Consider the following 12,787-nt stretch of genomic DNA (forward strand, 5'->3'; position numbering starts at 1 on the left):
CATTTTTGTGTCCCGGAAATTTCAGGTCCAGCTTATATTGCCCAGTTAAGCTTTGTAATCCAAATATTAAATATCAGATTAGAAACAAATATTTTTTAAAAAAAAAGAGTTAACACTTAAGTTAAATTAGTGTAATAAAAGAATTAAGTTAAATTAGTGTAATAAAAAGAATTAAGTTAAATTAGTGTAATAAAAAGAATTAAGTTAAATTAGTGTAATAAAAAGAATTCGAACAAAATGTAAGCTAATTTTTTAAACAGCTTTTCAACTCCCATTAAACAGGTAATTTAAAATTTTGTTTCAAAAAGTAAATTACACATAAAACGTATGATACGTAAATTACGCATAATTAAGAAAAAATGGTCTTTTATATTTTGAAGGTAAGATAAAATTCATTAAAAAAATATACTAGTAACATTTTTTTTAAACTTTATTTTCTTATCTTTCCGCTCAAAATCTCATTAGTGGTGCAGTTAGTTTCATTTATAAAGATTACAGCATTTAATTTTTTTCAGACATAATTATTGAAAATTTCTTAAAGTTTAGGGTTTTCTTTGTGCTTACGAGCGAAAATATAGCGGAGAAAATAACATGAAGGAAAAACATCGTAGTGAAAAACATTATGGTAGGAGAAAAGGGAAAGAGAAGTACCCGCTCATCTAAAATATCAAGGTGCAGAATATCGTCACGGAAAGTAAGTCACGACAAAATAGTTTCAAAACATTGTCGTACCAAAGCACAGTAAAAAATTAAAGCGGCTACAAAACAGCGAGAGAAAGAAAATCGCAGAAATATGTGTTTTATGTATATCTAGGACGTTCAGAATTTTGAGAAACATGTTTTCAGGAATTCACTATTTTTAGACTACAGCGAATCCTTCTTAAGACGACTGGTTATGATTTCATATGATTTTGGTCTTCTGTGGAGGTGATCGTCTTGGAGAGGTAATGTTATAAGGTATTTCTTCCACCTTCTTAGCATGCCATCGTGGTGTAGTGGACAGCACACTCGACGCGTATTCGAGAGGTCCGTGGTCCGAGTCCCGGCGAGGGCATTGCTCATCTTTCATCTTTCCTGCTTCAAAATAACCTAATGTCTAATGGAGATGTATAAGATATTTTCTAGGACGCATCTTCTAGGACGCATCCCTCTTTTCCGCGTGCCTTCGTGGTGTAATTGGAAGCATATTCGAAGCATATCTGAGAAGTCCAGGGTTCGAGTCCCGGCGAGGGCCTTTCACATTTTTCACGTCTCCTGTCTCAAAATATCCTAATGTCTCCACAGATGTTAATTTGTGTTCTAGGAAATGCTAATTACTTTCAGAGGTGATCGCTGCAAAAGAGTTCATTTCATCGGTGCAAAAAATGTAAAAAACACGTCTTTTTTGCTATGAATTTGGGTGTAATTTGATGTCTAGTTCGATATTTATCATCAGTATTTTCTATCTCCTTGTTTATTTATATTGTACATCAGTAGTTTTAATTCACAATTTTCATATTTTTAAACAAATGTAAGATAAAATTACGAATAATCAGAGAAGAGATATTAATCCTCTAGTTTGGCTGATTTTCTAAAGACACTTATTGGCTATTATTTGAGAAGAGTTTTTAAACATATGTAGTGTAAAGTTATCATGGTTTGTAATTATTTAATCTGTATTCGTAATAGCTACTCTTTTCCGGTTAAATGTACAAAAACTGTTGTTGTTACTTATGCTCACTTGCTGACAGTAACATCCGCCCAAGACTGTCGTTGGCAACAGCCCCGAGCACCTTACAAGTGACAGTGTGATTTAGCTCAGTTCCGCCCTAATTTTGATAAAGAGCACCCCGGGGGGGAGACAGGTCCGAAAGTCTTCCACATTTCTCCTCTTACACCAAACCACACGAGAGGACTTTCGGCTCGCCGCATATTTAGAGTGCCGCCATGCCGCACCGACTCTATGCATTTACAAACATGGCACAGCAGCCAGCAACGCTAAACACTATATCGGTTGGGTGACACAAAAACTGTTAAGTAATGTACGTACAAGGATGATCACCTACGGCTACAGAAGATGTTCACCTGAGGAGCTAGTCGTACTAGACAGGTGATGTTCTTAAAGTTTATTCGTAAATTCTGAAATACAGGACAACTTCGAAGGTAATCATTTAGAGAACTCGACGCCACAAGAGGTTTAAGTGTCAATTAAAGGAAAATTGGCAAAAAATCTCTGTAATGATTGAGTTGTAAGTTACGTCTTAATCACCTTTTTTTTCCTTCTAAATTTGTTTATTAGCTTACGATTCAGTAATTGTGCACTTGATTAGTTGATTATGAAGGAATGTTCAGACAGTATATGAGTAGGTAATTTTAATGAAGTTAAAACACATGATCCTAATCCGTGAATGTCGTGGCCTTCATAGAAGGCTGTACAAAATATGTTAATTATGTATTTCCCCCTTTATTTCATTGATTAGGAAGAACATCACAATTCATGAAAATTAATTTGCGAAGTCGATGGTATTAATTTATATATAGGTCTTTCTAAAACGACCACTCACAGTTTCGTTTTTTGATTTTTTCTTACTGTAGAGGTGGTCATATTAGAGAAGCAATGCTCATTACCGATGTATATTCATGTCGTTAGAAATACTGTTCTTTTTCAGAGGTCGGTATCATGAGAGGATCCGTTTTATTCAATTTGAGATGAGTATTTTTCGTGAGAGTTAAGCCATTAGTTTAAAATTCACTTTCATTATTTAGAAATAAATTTAATTCAACACTGTTTTCAAAAACATGTGCTAAAATACTAGGTTACCGCCTGCTATTACATTCAATCCTTTCGTGGTGACCACCTCTGAAAGTGATCAGTATTTTTGAGAATACAAAGTGATATTTTTATTAAACATAATTTTTAAGACGTTCCATTCATTAAGAATAAAAACCATTTAGAACTGTGAGCGAACGTCTTATAGAGGAATCAGTGTAATTAGTTTATTTTTAATTTCCAATGATTCGAACCGGATAACTATTAATGCTTTGCCACTGTTAGCAAGGCAAAACAAAATATAATGAATATCTCTTTTACGGTTACCTCTGAATGTCAATATAACTAATACTTCCGAGAACATAAATAAGTATCTTTATCGAACATCATTTCCCTAAATTAGTTAGGGTCTAATTTAGGAAATTAGGATGTTAATTAAACTAACATCCTAGGCCAAAGTTATCTGCAAATTGTGTGTGGGGGTGTCTTAGAAAGGGTTCACTGTTAATGAAATTCTTCTTTAAACTATTAATTACATTTTATGACCATTATTGCAATAAACAGTAAGTTTTGTATCATAATATATGCTCAACTCGGAGGATTACTCACTTTTGCAGATGAGGCTCTGTGATCACTCGCAAAAATGAGTAACACAGATATTTGTTCGTTAAATCAATAATGGGGTAAGGGGAGGGATGCCTTCATGGAAGACTTAGTAAGAAAAACTTTCAATTATGAAAAACATTGTAATGCCTACGCAACCAGACCGGAGTAATGAAGATGAAAAATAAATTCATCTTACATTTAATGCCATAATACTAGTGTAAGGTATTTCTCCCGACTTCCTAGCATGCTTTCGTGGTGTAGTGGTCAGCAAACTGAGCCGGTATTTCAGAGATACGTGGTTCGATTCCCGGCGAAGGCAGTTGCATATTTTTCATCTTTCCTGCTTCCAATTAACCTAATGTCTCTGTAGTGGCACCCGAACTAAAAGGGCTGTGGATTATGACTCTCCACACCCAGGATTTGGCGATTGGGTCCCCTAAAAACCCCAATCGCCCTTAAAAAGGCAGAATATATAAGGCATTTCTCCCGCCTTCGTGGTGTATAGTGGTCAGCACACTGAGCCGGTATTTCAGAGGTCCGTGGTTCGACTCCCGGCGAAGGCATTTGCTAATTTTTCATCTCTTTGGCTTCCAAAGAAATCCGAATGTCTCTACACTAGTAAACCGTAGAATAAATTATACACATTAGGACAGTTAATTCTTGCTAACATTTAAATATATTTATGTAGTAAAACCAATCTATTTATGTAGTAAAACCTTTCTATTTATGTAGTAAATTTCTTTAGAATGTTTATATAATTTTTAGGAATTTTACTTTCTATATTTATCGTTTCGAAAAAGGATGCTATATATTTCTTTCTTTTTACAGACAACTTTCTGCAGAGTTTAATTCCATTATTTCCTATTTGATTGCTTTTAATTTTTATAGGACCAAAATTATATTTTAAGGTGCTCTCCTCCCTTCTTAAACCATGCAAAAGAATGCATATTGTGCAAAGCGTACTTGAGTACATGTTTGCAAAATTTCAATAAAGAATGGTGTTGTATTATTATTTTGTAATATTTTTCCTTAGGAAATAAAATATTTGTTTATAAATATAATTTAAATTTGCATTATTTCAGAAATAAGGCTGAGTTCAGTGAACCCTGTCTATAAGTTGAGAATTCCTGGCTCCAGATAATTTTAGCCTTCAGTAGAAAGGCTCTTCTTAGAGAGGTGAGTTTAATAAAAATGTGTGTGTGTTTTTTCAAAAGTACCGGAAACTTTCAGAGGTGATCGTCTTATCCAGGAATTGCCACGAAAGGTTTCATTATATTTTGACATAAGTGTATCAATTTAGCTAAATCACTGAAAGCATGTTTCACTAAGACTCGGATATTTCTTCTTTTCTCCATAAGTAGTAACATGAATGCTTTTTCTCTTGCTCTACTAATTGTTAAGATACTGTCACTTAGTATACTAAAATTCATGAGTCTTTTAAGCTAATTTTAATTCGGTAAACAATAAAGAATAATTTAAAATGTACGTACGTTTACCGTATTTATGACGTAAATTTTATGGAGAAAAGGATTATAAACATTAGAATGGAAATATGACTTATGCGCTTTGCTACAAATTTTAATCATTTATTATGGTCGCTTTCGTTCACATATTTATTTATATAGAAATTAACTTAGTTTTATGAAATTAGAGGTACTAAATGAAATAAGAGATTTGAATCCAGAAAGAAGAGATATCTATTTTTATGTGCAATGAACTCTCTCTAAGACAATCACTCACGGTTACAAACGACTTCAGTAGAGGTAATTTGCTTAGAGATCATTCAGTCTATATTAAATTGGAATAGTAATTCCTCGATATCGCTTAATATCTCTTTTTCTCACGTTTTTTTTTTATATTCTTAGGTATGCGATCAGAATTTTACGATAGAACTAGATTGAAGTTTATTAGAATTTACTATATTTAAATGAGGAAAGGGCATTGCATATAAACTATCCATATAAACTATCCTTTTATGAAATATTTTAAAATTAAGATAATTGATTATTAATTTAGATGACTGTTTAGTAGAAGGTTTTATACATTTTTTTCTTGACCTCTTTCTAGCAAATTCATCGAGCAATTTTTGAAGTGACGATGATATTTAACACTTCCTTTTCCACAGAGTCATTTAGTTTAATCTTACTTCTGATATCATACTTGTTAAATAGCTTTCTTATCCTTTTTAACACAGAGAAAGACATTTCTCTAAATTCTTCGGAAATTGGAATAATGAAAAAAGGTTTTTTAATAATTTCTACGTTATGGATATTTTCTACATGCTCAGTGTCTATACGGTTTTAATAAGTCACTTTTAACCTTTCTTACACAGACTTATTTTTAAAATTCAACAAACTAAAATTAAAGAAGGTTTAAAATTTATAAGTTATCTTTACGTACTTCATTTATACAAACAATTTCTGTACTATATTGTCAAAAATCATATTAAAAATTAATAATAATTTTAGATCCTTCGTTACGTTCATCCAAAAAATTGTTCCTTTTTTGCGACCTGCGATTCAAGTATCTAAAATGCCGTAGCAATTGCTTCTTTTCCTACGTTAAAAATTTCCTAACGGAATCGTGCATAAAATTTTCTAAATCTTTTAATAAATCAGTTCTTTTGAAGGCACACTCAGCTGATTGTTGGGATTTGTTAGTGGCATTCCTTCTGTATAAAACGGTGTATAAAACGGTGTACCACATGATCATGAGTACGTTTTCATACTTGCGCATTTTTTTCTAAAAAAATAGAGATGTAGCCTTCACTACATTTACTTCCCCCCCCCAACTTGAAGAACAGGTTTCGAATCATGTTCCGTTTTATATGGTTGTAACCAAATTTTAATACCATTTAGGCACCTCGCGGATCAGTAGTAACGGCTATTTTTTTTACTATCAAATTACTTTCACACTTTTTCATCTTTCTGCTGAAAATTTGAAGGCAATAAGGGTATACAGAAAAGAAACAAGCAAAGAATGTTTGCATAAACCTAAAATACTGAACAGTGGTAAACTACATATTCGGAATTTTATATGTAAAATTAAGGTTTGATTTATTTAATTACGGCGAAGCACACAAGGGCTATCTGCCTAAGGGGAGGGATGCCATCGTGAGGACTTTCTGAGGAAAACTGGCTCGTATACATCTTACACATGAGGAATAACACGAATCGTCCATACAGCCAGATCGTTCCCCAGGATTCAAACCCTGGTGTAAAATTAAGGAACGGCCAAGTATATTCGCGCGAAGAAACTATGTTAAAAAAAAAAAATCGTGTTCTGTGTTCAAGAAAATTTTAATACATTTGTTCAAAATCAATTGTTGATAAAATCAAGAAAATTTTAATACATTTGTTCAAAATCAATTGTTGATAAAATCCAGAAAATTTTAATACATTTGTTCAAAATCAATTGTTGATAAAATCAGTTCATTGAAAGAACAAATGCAGATTTCACTGCTCTGTATCAAAATAGTGGAATAGAATTTTGATGGTTGTAAAGTTAAGATGTTGTTTTCACTTTAATTTTAATAATAAACCATTAAATCGAATTGTCCATAGTAATAATGCATGTATTATCAATGTTTTCTCATTATGCAAGTAAAGAGATTTTGCAACAACGTGCCGCGATTTTAATACATACTCTGTTCAATAAATTAATTAGAATATAAATTTAAACCATGCTTCCTAGCAGAAAATCGTGTTATATGAAGATGCTGGTACTGTTAGAAAAATTCCCAGACTAAAGCCTAATATCTGAACTTAAAAGTGTCGAACATTTTATGCCACAGCACCATTAGGAGGAGTTTTGGCTTGGTAAACATTTGGCAACCTGCATAGAAATGGCAATGCTAGCGGTTCAAACGAATGGCCATCCAACCATTAAGCCACCAAACCATTAGAATATCTATTAGGAGAAAATAATATTAACATATTTGCAGTATGCATGTTTATATCAATATTCAATTTAAAAGAAATACCAAGGAACTCTAAATTTCTTCCATTGCAGTTGCCTGGAATCCCAGTTATCAGGATCACTTACTTTGTCTAGGCTACATGAAATGAAGCTTGCTACTATTTTTAAGCATTTTTTTTTTTTTTTTTTTTTTTTTTTTGTTGTTGTTGTTGTTGAAGTAAAGCGAGCAGAGCGGCCGTGCCTGTGAGACAGCTGAACACCGGTAGTTCCACCCCGCTTCAAGCCGGATGGACGGCTTTTTCCAACAAAGAATGGGCCAACCAGTGGCCGAGCGGTAAAGTCGCTGAAATCTGATAGTTCGGTCTGAGGTTCGAATCCCGCGAACGGGCTGGCTGCATAGGCGCTTTCTCCATATGTAACGTGTATACGAGCCAGTTTCCCTTAGAAAGTCCTCCACGAAGGCATCCCTCCCCTTAGGCAGATAGCCCTAGTGTGCTTTGCCATAATTAAATACACCAACAAAGAATGATGATGAACTAAAATTGCTTATTACGATTAGCTTGATAAAGTAGTATATTCATCAATCCATTTTACTTAAAAACAAGAAATCGGGACATTTTAAATTTTAGCACATTCACCTATCTACTTATCTGTTTCTGTTCTCAGAAATTATGCATTTTAAACTCCTCCAAATCGGAAAAGTTCCAAGCAATTTTGCTTTCCCATTGCCTTAGAGAAAATGATTACTATCGATGAGCAAATTATGAATTAGAATTTTTCCTTTTGAGATAGTATTATTGTTGTTTAGCTATGTTTTGATAAATATTTAGCAAAAGAAATTTAAAGTTTACTTAAAATATCTTTTTATTTTTTAATAAATTATAATTTTGAAAAAAAAAAAAAAAAAAAAATCTGCCCTTTAGCTATTTCTAGATCGTGACCACTGACTTAAACTAAATACTGGAACTAATACTAAATACTTAAACTAAACTAAATACTTAACTAATACTAAACTGGCTTGGTGGTATGGATTACTAAAAATTTTATGGTATTCATAGAGTTTTACTGCATGTTTGGGAGTGCTCAGTCTTCGAATGTTTTTAGCTCAAAGGGCGTTAGCCCAGTAGGCCTATTAATTTTGTTTTGGCATTTTGCGGCGTTTCGCTATAAACGGCGCTTCACTTTTCAAATTGTTGTCATCAAATATTATCGCCCTGTATTATATTTAAAGAAATTAAATAATGAAGATTCTGCATAAATGTAAGTATGTTTCTCGCACTGTGATAAAGCAACGGTACCTAGAGCCATCAAAGTTTGAATAATGTACGTCTCCACCCGAATATGGGCATCTGGAAGCCCAAATTTGGAATTTGTTTTATTATCTATTTCATATTTTGTAAAGCATTTATGAGTTTCTGATTAAGAAATTCAACGATTTCAAAGCGAGCACCGTAAGAGGAAAAAAAATTATCTTCAGCGTGCGAGGTGTATCGGAAATTGTAAAAAAAGCTCCTTTGGACGTAATATAAAATTTGAAAAATTTCAGGTTTTTTTTTTCATTTATTTTTTCGTATTTTTTCTTTTTCAAGAAATACTGATTGCTTCCAGACATTCTTATGAAAGTAACCGCAAGGTTTGTGAATGCTTTGTTTGATAACATCACGGAAGATCTAAAGTTTTTAAACTGAGTCACTTTATAGTAGTTCTTTATTTATTGAAATTACTATTTTAACAAATACATTTCTTATGTTTTGAAAAAAAAAAAAAAAATGCCATCCTATTAACCTTACCAGAAAAACCAAAATGATACAAATTTTTTGAAATTTTATCAGAATCTGAATTTTTTAATTAACGACCTGTATCAAACATAAATTTCTCATATTTAGCCACATATTATAACAAATATGCATAGTTTTCTTCTTTGAACTGTGGATTTCCCAATTCATTCAGAATCCAGAAATTAGAAAATTAATGCAAATCAGTTGAGGTAAGAATTTTCAAGTTAGAATATCTACCGAAATATTATTGATATATATATATATATTTTAATTTTGCATTTATCAGATTTATTCTAACGCTATGAAATCCGATTGTTTGTTTTTTTAATCAGTTTTGGCAAAGTACGCCAGGATTATCTGTCTGAATGATGAGATACCTCCGTGGAAGACTTCTTTTGCGTTAAATTGGCTGGTATTATTATTGCACATGGAGAAATCACCAAAAATCCCAAGCAACATGTCTGTTTGTCGGGATTCGAACCTGAGTCGATTACTAGCATTCTACAATTTTATTCACTGGACTACTGTTCTACAATTTTATTGATGAATGAAATTGTAATACCAGTGAATAAAATTGTATTCTACAATTTTATTCACTGGTATTACAATACTTTCGGGCTGAGTACTCTATTGCGTTTTTTATGTGTGGTGTGGTGTGTGGTGGTGTATTTAATTATCAAAGCACGCTAGGGCTATCTGTCTAAAGGGAGGGATGCCTTCGTGGAGGACTTTCTAAGGGAAACTGTCTCGTATACACGTTGCACATGGGGAAAACCACGAAAACACCCATGGAGCCAGCCCGTTCGCGGGATTCGAACCTCGGACCGAACTACCAGTGTTCAGCAACTTTATCGCTCGGCCGCTGGTGGGCTGCGTTTTTTTATGAGAACGTTGCTTATGCTTTCGGTGAGCATATAAGCAACAAAATAAAAATTTAGAGTCATCACCTAACATATTATCGTTTATTTGCTACTTACGTATTAACGCAAGCCATCCAGACAGGAAAACGGTTAGTGACTCTGACTGCCGTACCGAAGTGCCGGGGTTAGAACCCCGGAGAAGTCACGGATGTAAATTGTCTGTCCCTTCATAGAAGATAACGGTGGCTGCCTATTAGGTGCCACCGTAACAAAATGAAGTATTAATCACTTAGTAAAAGTCACCCCACCCAAATTTTCAGATTGCGTTAAATTCTGCCATCCATGCGCATAACAGTTCTAACATGCAACGTTGCATTTTCGTAAGCATTCTTTTCGTCATACTCAAGTTCTGACGGTTTTTAAAGACAAATCGTGATAATTTTGTTTTAATTTTTATGTATGTAACTTTTCCGATTTGCCTGTAGTGGAAGGAACTGCGGCAAGACATTTTCAAGAATATTTTGCCGAAAAATCTGTAAAGGGAACAATTGTTTTAAATCTATTCTTATTGCCACCGAAACATAAAAGAGAAAAAAAACCCGCTTGTAAATAGGTTCGTTGATTGATTTTCGGGATAAATACATAATTAAATCCTAAAATACGAATGAAATAATTTGTATCTAATAAATAATATCTTGAAATTGAGTGTCATCATTCCTTTTCTTCGGTGAATACTCGATCGATGAATTTTGCTCAGAGAGTTATGTGCGTACGTAAGTACCATTTATTTTATAATGTTATTATTTATTTTATATTTCACATTATTATTATTTCTCTGACCATAGTCACCGAAATCGTGAAAAAAATAACATTTATTTCATCTTCGAATTATAGTCGAATTTTTGGTCTTCAGTTAATCAAGCAATTGAGGAATAGGTCTTCTATCAGCTATATAATGCATCATGGGTAGAGATAATCCTATGAAATTAACTGAGCATGCTGACGAGACAATACTGAGAGTAAAATGATGTAATTTATTGTTTCATTAATAACTATACGTTTATCATTACACTATCATGAGACGGGCCTACCAGCGGACGAGCACTGAACACTGGTGTTTCGTCCGGGATTCTAATACCGACAAACGGGCTAACTGCATAAGCCTTTTCGTGGTTCCTCTTGCGTAACCTGTAAACGAACCAGCTTCTCTTTGAAAGTCCTCCACGAAAGCATCCCTCACTTAGGCAAATAGCCCTCGAGTGCTTTGTCATAATCAAAATAAAGCAAACCAAATCAAACCCCTGAGCCATTTCATGGTTCTTGAAATATATTTCCAGTCGGAAGGGGAGGCGACGAGTAACCGAGTAGCTAAAGCCGCGAAGTACTGTGGTTCGTCTCGGCACCATGGCATTGTCGATCTGCGGCTAGATAGGGTTAGCTGTATGATATTTTCATGGTTTTCCTCTTATGTGAAGTAAAGACTGGTTAGTTTCGCAAAAACATATTCGCTAAAGTATACTTTCGTATAGGCCCTTGTAAGTTTCGCTAAGATCAGGTAATATGGATCTACTTAAAAGGGATACGTTATCAGTTTAACATTTGGTGGAAATACTTGTTCAACACAGAATGCTTTTTAAACTCTTGGGCAATTAATAAAGTTTGCAGAGCTCTGTAATAGTTAATGGCTGATTATGTCCTATTTCAAATCCAAAATAGTGCCGAGGATTCATTTAGTTCAACTTAAACAGTAGTTGGTATTTAATGTCTATTTTTGCCAACTTATTAGAGTTCGAACCACTTTTCCGCCTGGTTTTCACACACACGTTTTCATTCATCTACAGCCCACCAGTAGCTGCGTTGCTAAGTGTACAGTTTGGTTCCAGTCGAACGTGCACTGCGTGAAGTTTTCGTGGTGTAAATGTTTCTTTAGAAAGTCCTCCGATAGGTCCTCACTGCCTTAGACGGAAAGCTCTTTCTTCTATTGCTACAGCTGATTAAATACCTAGGCTGTTGTGTATAAAAAGAAAGCGAAACTTAGGGGTGAATTTTGGTTCTTTAGTTACTTCTTGAAATTCAATTGTTAAATTTAACAATTTTCGCATTTTGATTCAGCCCTTCATTTGCTGCACAGTTAATACATGTTTTTGGTAATTTTGAGCTGAACTACATGGAAGTGATTTAAACAAAATATTGCCTTTATGTAAGCATTAATTATTTATTACAATTTACGTCAGCCTCTCCCTATCAGATTTCTGTAGCTAATAAAGAGATTTATCTTTTAATTCTTTATTAGAGCTATGTTTATATCCGATATATGTTTTAGTGTTACTTATATTTTCCATATACAAATTTAAGAGACTGGCTGAATTTCAGGCATCTTAAGTTAGTACTTAAGCAATTACGAGCAGTAAAATAAGTAGAGGAGCAATTTATTTAATTTTTTTTTTTTTTCAAAATGAGAGTCGTTTCATTGCTTCATATAATGAGATGGATGATACAACCTACAGAAGAGTCCCCACCACCACCACTAGGAAAGCTGAATGGATAAAAACCACTGAACGCTGATATTTTGACCTGGGCTGTGATTCGTGATCACAAGTTATTTGGTTGAATGTTTTGGTGGTTTCAACTTATACATTTTAAATCAGTGTTTTCTTGTTTTTATTTCCTGGAAGAAACTAGGAAACGATAAGAAATCAAATAATTCTTGTAGATTTTATTTGAAACCGTAACTGATTAAATTGCAAAAATAAGATTAAATTAATTTTTTATATCATTTATGAATATAATAATTGAGGAGTATGAATTTTAATACACTTTAAATTTCAGACTCGCGTATTCATTTGCTACGTAATTCAGAGGCATAGTTCTTGACT

At 33.5% G+C, this 12,787-nt stretch overlaps 1 protein-coding gene across 2 annotated transcripts in view; it reads right to left on the minus strand.

Moving 5' to 3' along the window:
• LOC118186993 (doublesex- and mab-3-related transcription factor 2-like) overlaps positions 1 to 12,787 on the minus strand; it is a 178,490-nt gene that overhangs the window by 31,408 nt on the left and 134,295 nt on the right. The window lies entirely within an intron of this gene.

Source organism: Stegodyphus dumicola, chromosome X1 (assembly GCF_044657685.1).
Source record: "Stegodyphus dumicola isolate Sdum_Otavi_A_Nest chromosome X1, ASM4465768v1".
Lineage (NCBI taxonomy): Eukaryota > Metazoa > Arthropoda > Arachnida > Araneae > Eresidae > Stegodyphus > Stegodyphus dumicola.